Source organism: Lepidochelys olivacea (assembly GCF_965140295.1).
Source record: "Lepidochelys olivacea isolate rLepOli2 genome assembly, chromosome: 5".
Taxonomy (NCBI): Eukaryota; Metazoa; Chordata; order Testudines; family Cheloniidae; genus Lepidochelys; species Lepidochelys olivacea.
In genome coordinates this window covers 27222518-27233935 of record NC_140415.1, presented here as the reverse complement: position 1 = coordinate 27233935, position 11418 = coordinate 27222518, and the positions used below count along the sequence as shown (strand labels likewise).

Genomic DNA, 11418 nt, shown 5'->3' with positions numbered 1-11418 from the left:
TATAGAGAAATGACAGTATAATTGACACTCACATGCAAACACAAGAGATGAAAGCAAAAAATACAGAGCACAGACTGTGACTGGCCAACACACAGGCCCACGGAGAAGCATGAGTCTCCCTGCTTGGGCTGCACACAGGTTCAAAGGTAGCTTGGGATGGGGGCAGCGAGGAGATGAGACAATGGCACACAGAGGAGCAAGCTGCACCATCATTCTGTGCACTGAGTTGCTTGAGGAGGAATCATGACCCCCTGTGACATGATCCCTCCCTGAACTCCCCCGGGATGAAGCAGTTTGGCATCATGCCCAACACAGGCCAGACACTAAATGACATAATTTGGCTCATAATACTTTAGGTTTATTAATCCTATAGGCTTCCTCCAACTTGCCCAGAAACCCCAGGCCTCCTTTCAGATGGTACATTGGAATGGTTAACATTTTCTTTTTAATACAAATGTGAGTAACTTGGCAACCTATAGTTGTTTAAATGGTCCCAGTGGGTCTGAGTCTCCTGTCAACTACACCAGAATAGCTCAACTTCAGTGGAATCATGAGTGTAAACCAGAACAGGATCAGGGCTATAGCCTTCAATGGTAGTATTCACAGAAAACTAAAATATTAGGTCTTATCTTCTCTCTCCTGTTTCCACCCAGTTTCTTTTTCTAATTAAATGTATTTAATCTTTTTCATGTTTCCTAGTCTTTCCGGAGGGGACACCAGCCTTCAACCCCTTCATTTTGTTTTCTTGTTCTGGTCCTACTTCTCCTTCCCTCTCTGCCTCCATCTATGAATCCCCTGATCTTTCTTTGCTCCTCCTGCCATTTCCCTTTCCCCATCAATCACTGGCAGCTAGGAGGCAGTAAACATTTCAAATAGGCATCATCTGGAAGTTTAAAATCAAGCCTCACAGGGAGGCAAACAAGCCTCCTATTACTAAAGAAAGACACTTGATTAAAATGAGAAACTATTTTTAATAGCATTTTGATTATGGAGATATTGTTTTGACATAAGCAGTACTTTTAAAAAAAGTAAAAAGAAAAGGAGTACTTGTGGCACCTTAGAGACTAACCAATTTATTTGAGCACAAGCTTTCGTGAGCTACAGCTCACTTCATCGGACGCATAAAAGTGGAAAATGCAGTGAGGATGTTTTTATACATACAGATCATGAAAAAATGGGTGTTTATCACTTCAAAAGGTTTTCTCTCCCCCCACAGAATTACAGAGTGAAATTCCATGTGATAAATTTGACAATCTAAAAAAGAGAGAGATTCCCTTCCTGAAGGACAGGTGAGATTTTAAAGCTCCTGTGCTGTGTTGTGCTGTGCTGAGCTGGAGAGTGATGAAGACAGAGGACTAGGGAAGCTCCTTTATGGAACCAGACAGCTGAAACAATAGTAGTCTCAACACAAAACAAAGGTACACACTGTCCAAAGGAAAGGTAAATGTGATTGAAGGTGTTTCACTGGTTATTTTGTGATGGTCTGTTTGTCTCTGAAAGAGAAGGTAATAAGGAAGCACCAGCCCTAGAAGCACGGATAGCATAGCCAAAAGAAAAAGCTGAGAGAGAGAGCTTTTGGGTTAAGTGCTGACTAGAAAGAAACTTTGTACTTTGAGCAAAGAAACTATCTCCTGTTGTTTGACTCCTTTCAAAGAAATAGGACTTTGTGCATTCTTTGTAAATAGGACTGCATCAGATATCTGGCTACATCATCAATTTCTCCTCCTAACCAAAACACTTCACAGGAGCCCAAATTTTGGCTAACCATTTGGGTCAAAAAAGGCTAAAAGTACTTTATTTCTGTTTAGTGATACTGCTCCATAGCTAGATCATTCTGGTTGCATATAGGAGTCCAAATTCTGATAATCACAAAGGTGTTCATATCATGTACCCCTAGCTTTTGTTGGGTTTCCCTATCCATGGTTATCTCTCACCTACCAAATACAATTTAACAAAACATAAAAGATATATTTTTACCATGTATTCAGAAAACACCCCCCGATTCTGACCATCGGTAGAACAAAATTTGGGCCATTCCCAGAACTGAATACTTAAAAAGGAAAGTCTGTATAAAGAAAAGACACACTCATTTCAGGAAACTTGGAATCTATTATATTAAGAATTTCTTGGGAATACTTTAGTCTGGTTTCAGAGATACTGGTAATACATACTAGACAAAGTACAAATAGGTCTCTGCATGCACTTCGGTAATAGGCTTTGTTTAGTATTTATCACTGACTGGGATGTTATTATGTACTGTGAGCTAACACAATTGAATAAAATGACTGTTTGTGTCAGATCGTTCTTTCTAGAACAGTAACTGAAGGGAGACGATGTTATCACAGCCTCACACCTACTCTGTTGCATCATTGTTCATTTAATTGGAAGAGAAATCACAGTTGTCACATTTTGTATAAACAACTCCTCTTAGATTTTCCTTGGCTTCATAATTAGGAGAAGAGGTAATAATGCACAGCCCATAAAAATATTTAGGATTTAAGCATCTTTAACCATTTGAAGGACAAAAAACAATTCAGTTGAGTACAGAATTGCAGAACTGAGTGATGTCTGCAGTACTTTAATTAAAAATAGGTACATAGGTTTTATTTACCCACCTCAAGTGCTGAATCTTCCATATCTTCCTTAGACATTGTTTAACTTTGAACTCAAAAGTATAGTTTAAAATTACAGCATGTGAAGATTTTTGAGGAAATATGGTAAAGCTTATCTTAAAAACAAAGGTAATTAATCCCCTGAGCCCACTTGATCTTAACCGTGTTTACTCATCTCTTCCAATGTTATAACTCAATAAATACTGCCACGGATTAACTAGAATGACCACTCAGTGTATAGTTTTATGGTCGAGGCCACTTTCTGGCACTCATTTAATCATGTGTTTTATTGTCAGTTCTTTAAACTTTCAAATGTTGGTCATTAGGAAATAGAGACCTGTTTTCTGTAACAAGAGGGATTCCCCCGTACTCATGATTTGGGACCGTTGATATATTTCATTTCCGCCAGGCTGCTGATGACATTTACGGCTGCTTTTCCAAGAAATCACATATTTTAAATGGGGCCTCTTTCCCACTTTTTAATGCTTTAGCTCAAAAATTTCCAACATACTGGAAAAAGCCCAGATAATGTGTTGATCTTCATATCCACCAATATCTAAGGGCCTTGTATAGCCATGGAATCTTTCCCCAGACACAGAATTTCCCCTAACTTCACGTGGCTCCACCAAAAACTTTCCTTGCTCTGCTCAGTAGTACAGAAGTGCAAGGCAAGCATATTCACTGGTGTGTTGCTGGCTCTACCTCAGATCAGCCAAGACCAGTGGAGGGCCATTCACAGGAGTACCCGTGTCTGTACCTGACTCAGCAGGCTGCTGGCATCTCTCCATCACCATGGATACTGTAAGTGTAAATAATACCCTACTGTGGTATAGTATTATGTACACATTTACACACATACATTCAATGGAGGTCTTAACCTCCCATAGTAAATTTACCAGGGTTCCAGTAAAAGCCTAATACTGTAAATTTGCTGCTCAGTTATTTAATGTTTGGCAGCTTCCATTGTGCATAGATACACACATACTAGTTATATAGACTTGTATTCTCCCACGCCTCAGCCACAAAGAATACAGGGGCAAGAAGAGGAAGAATCTATCCAGGGAGGAATCTTCTAGGAATCTGTGCAGAAGGGGAGTGGGAGGAAGAGTCTGTCAGAAGGCAGAGGAAATGGTTTAACAGTTACAGGCCTTCATTAGTCTTAATGAGCCTCACACAATGATACTAATTCCCAAGATGCTTAGCAGCAGGAACCAGAAAGACATTCTACTTTTCCTGTCCATCTCCATATACAAAACTTTCAACACAAGTAGAATAGGTTAATTTGCATTGCAGACAATTTTATGTCCCTGAACTTGTCAGTCCTTTCCAAGCTGCTTTTTGCATATTAATTAGTATTAATCACTGAAGCAGATCGAAAATTTCCCAGTGAAACAGTTTTCCAGCTGAAGATTCTGATTCAAAATATTTAGTGAGAATATATCTATTTTGTAAAAATTTTCAATGGTAAACTATCAAGCAGATCGAAAATTTCCCAGTGAAACAGTTTTCCAGCAGAAGATTCTGATTCAAAATATTTAGTGAGAATATATCTATTTTGTAAAAATTTTCAATGGTAAACTATCAACCTTTTATAAGGTCAAAAATATTTTTGGAATATTTAATTTCATGAAAAATTCCAAGATTCTAACTTTTTGTACCAATTCAGGACAAAACAAAATTCTCAGAATTTTGTGTAGGTCAGAAATTCCATTTTTTGACCACCTCTATTAATCATTTGCCTTCATCATTTGATTTCCTATAGGCTACTAATATTCCCCAGGTACTGTCCATGTTAAGTATAGGGAATACCATGAATACAGCACTACAGTCATGTATGGATTGTAATGGCAGGAGAAGGTTACTTACACCTGTAACTGTAGGTTCTTTGAGATGTGTGGTCCCTTTCTGCATTCCACTGAGGGTTATGTGCGTGTGCCACGTGCCCGAAACCGGAGCTTTTCAAAGTAGTATTGCTCAGCAGTCCACACATGCGCTCTTTGTACTGCCTTGTGGTTTCGCCCAAGACAATAAAGGATGGGGTGGACTGATCCCATCTCCAGTTCCATCTTCACCACAGGCCAACAGAGCTGCAGCAGAGAGGAAAGAGGGTGTGACTGGAATCCAGATAAGAACAATACATCTTGAAGAACCTCTAGTTACAGGTAAGTAACCTCCTCTTCTTCTTCAAGTGATGGTCCCTATTTGTATTCTACTGACGGTGATTGACAAGCAGTAACTAGATAGGAGGAGGGGGTAAGGAAGATTGCGGACTCATAGAATGAAGGACTGCTGCACCAGATGAAGTGTCCCTCACAGTATCATGTACTAGAACATAATGAGAAGAAAAGGTGTGTATCAAACTCCACATGGCCACCTCACATATCCGGGCTGATCAGTGCATTGTCTAACCCCATTTCCAAACATCTACTGGATGAAAGGTGGGGCAGTGAAACAGGAGTGCTCCTGAGCTGAACAAGACTGTTCTGAAGACAAATATTGTGGTCATGAATTCCAATATGGCCAGCCCAGTTGATCCTGCCGTTGTTGTGCCCAAGCAGCTGGATACCAGCTTCTTGAGTACGGCAATGGAGGAAACTGCCGTGGAGCCGTCAGAACCCTCTGGTCATCCTGTTTCCAGAACAAGCGGTGTACTGTGCCGAATGTCTGGATCCTCAAAGACAGAGGAGTCGGAGTCTTGCGTTAATGGTAGTGCCGATGGAGCCATTGGAAAGGGATGTGTTAGAAAGGTACGGCCAGCACAAGGTAGATGTAATGCAGGAGATGGAGCCCTCCGCAGAGGTGAATGCACTGGGACACATGAAGACCTTGCTCCTCCTGGGACTAACAGTCCGTGAGGGCTAGGAGTACTTCTGCGTCTCCCTGGAGTCAATGGTATCCGGTCTATTGATGGGACCAAAAGGCGACATCTGGGAGGGGCAAGAAGGGTCACATGCCCCTCCCCAGATGCCTGTGGGGTGGCACATTCAGCAGGGACTCACAGCAGCGAAAGGAGAAGAATGTGGGGCCACAGCTCCTCCAGCATGGCTGTACCGCCCCCAGCCCTTACACGTGGCTGTGTCTCCTGTCTGGGGTCTGCACAGCCCTGCCGGAGGCCAGGGCTGCCGGCAGTACAGCCACACCAGAGGAGCTGCCGGCATGGGGCCGCTGGGTAGCCCCATGTTCTGCTTCTTTCACCACTGCAGTTCCCAGGAGAGCCTGCAGTTCAGTTACTGAAATGAACTGCGAGGCTCTCCCAGTAACCACAGTGGTGAAAGGAGCAGAACATGGGGTTCCTGCTCCCAGCAGCCAGCGCCCCATGCCAGCAACTCCTCCAACATGGCTGTACTGCCCCCAGCCCCGCCCCCAGCCCTGTCCTCCGGCAGGGCTGTACAGACCCCAGACAGGAGATGCAGCTGCGTGGAAGGGCTGGGTGCAGGGCAGGGGCTGGCACAACGGTGCTGGAGGCACTGCCGACATGGGGCCACCAGGTGACCCTACATTCTTCTTCTTTAACCACTGCGGTTTCCAGCACAGCAGGAGGACAGAGCCCCCCCAGGTAATGATGGGGAGGGAAAAGGCAGAGCGTGGAGGCCCTGGGCTGGGGGCGAAGTCAGGTGCCCCCCTTTAACTGGTGCCCCCTTTCGTGTCTCTTCCATAAGTTGCCTTAGTCAAGACCAACAATTCACAGGACACCAGCGGAGCTGAAGCAGGAGGGGTACATGGATCCAGCAAGTGGCCAGAAGTTATGGACGGTGCAGGATCCTTCTCGGATTTAGAGGAAGACTTACTGCCATGCTTACGCACATGCTTCCATGGTGCATGGCTAGTCCCAGACAAGGGGTCCATAGCACTGGTACCAGAGGATCCGGATGGAGGCTCCACAATAGGGGGAGCACTCTTGGATCGCTCAGGCTGATGTAAGGAGCGGGGGGTTTTCCGGACTGGAACCGACTTCTACCCCATCGCGACCTCCATGAGGTTCTTTTTGAGGCAGAGAGCTTGGACTTCCTGGGTGCAGGCAGGGAAGGAGAGGCAGATACTACACCTGGAAGTGATGTGGGCTCCCCACAAACAGTACAATGTTGGTGTCTGTCGCTAATGGAAAACGAGCAAGGACAGGAAGCATAGACTTTGAATCCTGGTGTCTTTGGCATAATTCAGTATGCAGACCTGGGAGCTGAGGTGGTGGTGGGGTAGGGGGATTGTTTTGTGGGATTCCAAGTCCTTAATTTAAAAAAACTGCTAGGAATTACCAAAGTACAACAAAAAAAACCAACAACAATAAAATCCTAACCAGAAACGAAAATAAGAACAGTTTTGTTTTTTAAAGATTTTTAGAAAATGCATCACTAAGAACAAGAGGTCAGCAAAAGTTCTGACTCAGACCAGGAGGTGGTGAGAAGGAACAGATGTGGTCAACATGCCTCATTAACCAAAGATCAACACTAGAAATATGGCAGGCAGTGTGGCTAAAACAGCCCTTAGGTGGCCAACTGCAAAGTGGCCAGCCCCTTACTACTCCCTTCCCAGAGGACCTGACTAATTTCGGGTCTAAATCAACCAATTCCAATCAGCAAGCAGAGTAACGTCCTACTTCCTGAGCATACAAATGAACCAGGCCACTGAAGTGCCTGTATGATGGGAAGAGGATGCCAGCATTCTAGCAAAGGGACCAGCAAATGTTGGTGCTCTAAAAAGAGAACGTTCTTTTGCAACTTCTCCAGGTCTTTGCCTCTTGTTTTTCAGCATGTGTTTTGATATTTGCCTTTTCATTGCATCACTTACCTTGGTCTCCCAGGTCTTTTCATGGAGACCACCCACATTGCTAGTGCAAAACTGCTGGCAGATATATTCCAGAACTTCCTTTTTTGAAACTATGCTACCAGGCTGCGATTTTCAAATAAGTGTATAGGAATTAGATGCCCAACACCTGCTGTGATTTAGGTGCCTAACTCCCTTAGGCACCTCTGAAAATCCCATCCTTATTCTGGTTCTAACGTTAGAGCTCAGTTTTTTCTCCTTCACAATTTCATAATATTCTGCTCTTTCCTCTGTGTAAGAAAACCCTTATAAAATACAGTTTATTGATATACTTGTTTGCCTCACTGAACAGCTGTTCAGTTCAAATTATGATTCATCTTTTCATTTAATTAAAAAACCCCACACATTTCATTATATGTCTTTAAAGCATCGTGCATAACTAAAATCAGGTGCCTGATTTCATGATTTATTTTTTATTCCAGTTAAAATCATTAATAAATTCTATTGGTGTTTAATACCTGGCATTTAGCAGAAAGTAAACAACATGGAAATGCTAGTATTACGTTGCCAACAATAATGTACATCATTATTTATTATTTGTACAGCCCACTGCCAAAAAACCTATATAAAACCCTTTGTCCTGTATTATCACATATATGCTTATGCCTTTACAGTGCAGGTCTTTTTAGGTAGTGATGTCCACTCTCTGGCATATTTCCCAGCTCTAAAATGCAGCTAGGGAGCATATGATGGATGTAACAAATACAAAATCTGATTCATTTTTTGCAGGAATCCTCCAATAGTGAAGATATCTGGAATTGCTCAGTTACTGCTTTGAAAATAAAAATGGCTATTTTACAAATATGTGATGCTCTGTTAACAGGCCATGTCTACTCTGACAAGTCTGTGATAGGCTAATTGGTATGAAAAAGCAGCTAACCAGGCATACATTTTTGCTTTGCTTGGAACAAAATTAATTAAGCAACATGGAATATAAAATTGGGGTTTCTCTCCTTGCAAACCCCTATGGAACAGCCTTACAGACTTCAATAGAGGATAACTTTTCTATGGACCTATACAATGAACCTGTATAAGTAGGGATTTAGTACTCTATTAAGTTCTATAGCTTTTAGGGCAATTTCTCTAGAACCCCAAACTGGTCTAAATTCTTAATACATTTTATAAGAGATTTTCATAAGGAATGTGTAATCCTAGTTCACCAAAAGCTTGACTGCTCACAATGGAATACCATGGAATGAGAAACCATACAGGAATCAGGCACTCAGAGACTTACTAAAATACTCTAACCAGGATTATTAGGGAGCAGTATGTTGTTAGTACTGCATTCCAACCAAAAACAAAACTGTTGTTCCATAGACTTTTGATTCCAAAACCAGAAGGTATCATTATGATCATCTAGCCTGACCTCCTGTGTAACACAGGCTATAGAACGTCCCCCTAAAAAGTTCTGCAGTGTATCTTTTAGAAGAACATCCAATCTTAATTTAAAAATTGCCAGTGATGGAGAATCCACCATGACCCTTGGCACATTGCTCCAATGGTTAATTACCCTCATTGTTAAATATTTACGCCTTATTTCCAGTCTGAATTTGTGCAGCTTCAACTTCCAGCTATCAGATCATACAATACCTTTCTCAGCTAGACTGAAGAGCCCATTATCAAATATTTGTTCCCCACATAGGTACTTATAGACGGTAATCAAGTCACCCCTTAACTCTCTCTTTGTTAAACTAAATAAATTGAACTCCTTGAGTCTATCACTATAAGGCATGTTGTCTAACCCTTTAATCATTCTCATGGCTCTTCTATGAACCCTCTCCAATTTATGAATATCCTTCTTGAATTGTGGGCACCAGAACTGGACACAGTAGCAGTGGTTGTACCAATACCAAATGCAGAGGTAAAACAACCTCTCTGTTCCTACTCAAAATTCCTGTTTATGCATCGAAGGCTTCCATTAGCCCTTTTGGCCTCAGCATCGCACTGGGTTCTCATGTTCAGCTGATTATCTACCATGATCCCCAATTTTTTTTCTGAGTCACTGCTTCCCAGGATAAAGTCATCCATCCTGTAATTATAGCTTACATTCTTTGTTCCTAGATGGATGCATTTACATTTATCCATGTGACGGGTTCCCCCTGGGGTGCCACTTGGAACTGGGATACCAATGAGCCTGCCTGTGCCACTAGCATGGATTCCCCTTACTCTGTGCTGCTGTGACAGGCTCTCAAGCTCCCTTCCAGCACACACACATGTAGGGACACACCTAGCTGCAGCTATATTCACACACATGCTGAGATCAGCTCTGCATGGGAGAGCTCAGCTAAAGAATTGCCCGGCACACAAGTGCATACCCCCTCTGGAGTATAAACCAGTATAAAGTATAAAATTGTCTTGTCTTGTGCTGCACAGAGAACTATACAGCGTACGCTCATAAAATTCACCCTTTCCCTCAATGTGGAGAGAGATATGCAACAGCTTTCTGCCCAAGTATGAGTTACGCACTGGTTTTAGAGACAAAACAAAACAAATTTATTAACTACAAAAGATAGATCTAAAGTGATTATAAGCAATAGCAAACAGATCAAAGCAGATTACCTTAGTAAATAAACAAAAAATGCAAACTAAACTTAACACACTAGACAGGTAGGATATAAATTAGCAAATTCTCACCCTGAGTGATAAACAGGCTGGCAGATTCTTAAGGCACAAGTTGCCTTGGCTTTCTCAGGTTTTCATACACTGGCTAAAAATCCTTCTAGCCTGGGACCATCACTTCCCACAGTTTAGTCTTTGTTCCTCAGGTGTTTCCTGGTGTGCTGTTGTAGGGATAGTGAGGTCCCCCTATAATGTCATTTCCCCCCTTTTATAAAATCTCCCCACTTGCTGGAAAGCTCTTTTGCTGTTACCTGGGTCAAACAGTTCCCATTGTGTAGTGCTACTTCTGAGAGGTTTCTATTGTACACAGTTCCTGGGTTAATCCTTGTGCTTGTGTGCATTTCCTCAATAAGCCATTAACATTGTTTGGCCTTTTCACTGTCTGACCTGAAAGGCTGCTTATGGGTGTTTTCAACCTCATGACATGTTTCAGTAACACATAGAATTATAGAATCATAGAATATCAGGGTTGGAAGGGACCCCAGAAGGTCATCTAGTCCAACCCCCTGCTCGAAGCAGGACCAATTCCCAGTTAAATCATCCCAGCCAGGGCTTTGTCAAGCCTGACCTTAAAAACCTCTAAGGAAGGAGATTCTATAACCTCCCTAGGTAATGCATTTCAGTGTTTCACCACCCTCATAGTGAAAAAGTTTTTCCTAATATCCAATCTAAACCTCCCCCACTGCAACTTGAGACCATTACTCCTCGTTCTGTCATCTGCTACCATTGAGAACAGTCTAGAGCCATACTCTTTGGAACCCCCTTTCAGGTAGTTGAAAGCAGCTATCAAATCCCCCCTCATTCTTCTCTTCTGCAGACTAAACAATCCCAGCTCCCTCAGCCTCTCCTCATAAGTCATGTGTTCCAGACCCCTAATCATTTTTGTTGCCCTTCGCTGGACTCTCCAATTTATCCACATCCTTCTTGTAGTGTGGGGCCCAAAACTGGACACAGTACTCCAGATGAGGCCTCACCAATGTCGAATAGAGGGGAATGATCACGTCCCTCGATCTGCTTGCTATGCCCCTACTTATACATCCCAAAATGCCATTGGCCTTCTTGGCAACAAGGGCACACTGCTGACTCATATCCAGCTTCTCATCCACTGTCACCCCTAGGTCCTTTTCCGCAGAACTGCTGCCTAGCCATACGGCCCCTAGTCTGTAGCGGTGCATTGGATTCTTCCGTCCTAAGGGCAGGACCCTGCACTTATGCTTATTGAACCTCATCAGATTTCTTTTGGCCCAATCCTCCAATTTGTCTAGGTCCTTCTGTATCCTATCCCTCCCCTCCAGTGTATCTACCACTCCTCCCAGTTTAGTATCATCCGCAAATTTGCTTTGAGTGCAATCTACACCATCCTCCA

General features: G+C 42.8%; 1 long non-coding RNA gene across 1 annotated transcript; it reads left to right on the top strand.

The window, feature by feature from the left end:
- Nucleotides 1–3281: 3281 nt before the first annotated feature.
- LOC311520376 lies at nt 3282–6685 on the top strand. Its single transcript, XR_014711570.1, has 3 exons — nt 3282–3413; nt 4690–4774; nt 6272–6685. It is a non-coding gene; the product is annotated as an uncharacterized lncRNA (long non-coding RNA).
- The last annotated feature ends 4733 nt before the right edge of the window (nt 6686–11418 follow it).